At 45.3% G+C, this 3083-nt stretch overlaps 1 pseudogene; it reads left to right on the top strand.

Moving 5' to 3' along the window:
* Window positions 1–222: 222 nt before the first annotated feature.
* Window positions 223–3083, top strand: part of LOC102018653 — a 9341-nt pseudogene continuing 6480 nt past the window's right edge.

Here is a 3083-nt window from a genome sequence, read left to right as displayed (position 1 = left end):
TCAGTGATGGCAAGAAAGGGAAGAAACAAGTGGAAAGCTGAAGAACCACCACTGGAGAAGACTTGCAAAACGTATGCATATTTAGAGGAGCTTAATGGTACAAAGTTACCAAGTAAACCAAGCCAAGCAGCTAACACCTCCATGAAGGGGTCTCAGTACCAGTCTTCTGGGCTAGGGTTAGGGAGCCTCAGGAGTTAGGGATGGAGAAGGGGATCATTTCCCATGGCTCTGTCCCAGGCCTCAATCTCATGGGAGTCTACAACAGAGAGGAACACAACAGCACCAGGACTGGTGGAGCTGGTGGAGAAGTTGGAGTTATTAGGGTGCAGACTCTATGGTGTGGTGGCCATCTACAGAAAGGCCTGGGATCCTCTGCTATGTGGCGACAGTGCAGCTACTGAGGGTGGTTCTTTCACACAGGTTGTTCTGACCTCTCCCAGGGTAGCAGCACCCTCTACAGCCCCTGCTCAGGACCTGGGGCACCACTTTAACCAGGAGAGAAGCTTCCACATGGGTCCCATGGAGCCCATGGGGCCTGTGTGCACATGGAGCCAGAAACAGAAGCAGCAAGATATGGGCTGGAGCTGGGGTCAGTGCTTATCCTCTGGTGCCAGAGAGGGGGCCGGCACCAGGTTGTGTGGCACCTAAGGACACTGAGAAGCTCTTGGATGCCCTGATGTGGACTCTCTACACTGTGTATGAGTAAGGTCCTATGTCCTGGGCTGGATGCGGGGCCACCTGGAGAGCTGCTGGAAATATGCAGAGAACCTCAGTTTTAGGGATCCTGCTTCCCCCTGTCCCCTGAAGCTGGGCCATGTCCACATGATACCTGTGCTCACCTAGCCACCTGGGCTCCCGGGCCCTTGGCCAGTACGTTGGCTTTACCAACATCCCCACCCCAACCAAGTTGGCTAACTGTTCAGTTTCCTTTGTTAATCTTAATTAGGGGAAAGGAAAAGAAAGTTAAAAAAAAAAAAAAAAAACCTTATTATTGAAGATTGGCAGCTGCCTGGCCCTTCAACAAGATGGTCTTTCACACTTTGAAAAGCTGACATGGCTGTTCAGATGTTTGCGTCTCATAGAACAAAACACACTTCTTAAATTTACAGTGATGCTGCATGTGCTACTTTGTTTTCATTTTGGAGCAGTTCCTCAAAATTTTAAACTCACTTACACAGTAAGAGTAACTGCCTAAAGGATGAAGAACTTACAATATACTACATGTTTTCATGTATTCACCCCATGAGTCTCAGAACAATCTTCTGATTGTTCCCATAACTACCACTATCAGGTTAAATAACCCTTAGTTATTGCAGACTGATCAGACCTGCAATCTCCCAAATGAGTGGACAGCCGAGGTTTAAAGGAATGAGACAATTGAAATGATTTCAAGGTGCCAGGAGGGTCTAATTCTCTTACACTACTGGGTACTCTCTGGGTTTAGACCAAGACTTCTTTGGGCAGCCCAAATTTGTTAGGTTTTCAAACAAAGGAGAAGGATAGTCAAGAAAACTTGGGAATCTAGCAGGACCTTGGGAAATATTTTCCCAAGTAGTAAATTATGTCAGTCAGGAGAACTACTTTATCTTTAGGTTGGTATTTATTGTAGGAGTATGGAGCCTGCAGCTGCAGTGTCCTTGTAGTTAAATGGGGCTTGGAGCCAGACGTCCTCAGTTGTGGCTTTATCTTGCCCTTTGAGGTGTCACAGCTTCACAGGCCAATCCAGGCCTCAGTGGTGACCAGTGATTCATAGAGGTTTACTTAGTGTGAGTCCACAGCCCATCTTCAGACAATGTGCTTAAGCTTCAAACAACTCACAAGTAAACACAGAAAGCCAATTGGTTAATATTAAATCCTGCTCAGAGCCATTTTGTAGTGGTCTCCAACATACCCTTATTAACCCATCATTTGCAAATGTAGAAGTGAACACTAGAGTTTTTAAAATTTGCTGCAGAGTACAGTGGTAACTTGGAAAGCTTAGGTTCAAGCTTTCACATCTAGCCCTGTACCCTGTGTTGTATTGACTTGGCCTGGACTGAGCATCGTGGTGCCCTTGGAAATGTTGGAGAAAAGTCCTCATCAAGTCACTGACCTTGAGAAATTTTAAATCTAGAGGAAGAGAATGTTCTGCAAAATCCTACATACAGTTTATGTCCACACAGGCTGGAAATCATTATGCTAAGAGCTCTGAAGGCCTCAACTGGATCTACTCATTTTAATATTCCCAGTGCCCAAGTTTTTGTCAGCTCTTAATAAGTGTTCATTGTGTAATGCACTGATGTTTAGAGAGCTCTTGTGTTTTTACTGCAAGTGAATAATGAGACCTAGAATTTTGGTCAAAGCTTTCAGGTGACTGACCAGAGTTTGAGTAATTGTAACAGGGTAAATGTGGATCTTTAGTAGAAAAATAAAGGAAAGAAAGAAGATGAAACAGAACAGAAGAGAATCACAAAGAAGAGAGAAAAATAGACAAAATAGGAAGAGAGATGGGGTTGCAGTAGCTGTGGCAGCAGAGAGAACTCTGTCTGGGTCTTTCATAAGAGGCAAGAAAAAGAATCCTTCCAGATTTTTCAGGGAACTCAGAGACAAGCTGAACTGTGCTCCCATGGTCACCTTGCATGATTCACCTTCAAGAGCAAAAGTCCCTGCTGCTACAGGATCACCCCTCCCATGAAAAACAACAGGGATCGAGTGGTAGAATTTCACAGCAGAAATAAGAAAATAAAACTGAAGCCAGAACAAAATGAGTGCACAAAGACTAAAACTAGTGGCCATGGGAAAGATGCAGATATTCAAGAATTTAACCTAGAAAAGGCTTGGTTGGGAGTGTACCTGTTTGGGATTATAAGCTATGGGAAAAGAAAGGAAAGAGTCCTGGAATGGGAACACACCATCATACTGGGTGCCAAGCCTCCCAAAAATAGTTATGTGAATTAAAAGGTTTTGCAGAAGCAAATCAAAGAAAAAAGGCAGCAAAGAAAGAAGAGAACAGAGGCTCCCCCAGCCCCCCGCGCCTTGCGCCCAGGCAGCCAGTTCTCCGGGAGCTGCAGCGCTCCTGGGTCCGAGTGTGGGCCGGACTCATA

This window comes from Chinchilla lanigera, unplaced genomic scaffold, assembly GCF_000276665.1.
Source record: "Chinchilla lanigera isolate Chin_1 unplaced genomic scaffold, ChiLan1.0 scaffold00150, whole genome shotgun sequence".
In the NCBI taxonomy this organism is placed as follows: Eukaryota; Metazoa; Chordata; class Mammalia; order Rodentia; family Chinchillidae; genus Chinchilla; species Chinchilla lanigera.
Note: the sequence above shows the minus strand (reverse complement) of the source record. Positions and strands in the feature narration are given on the sequence as shown.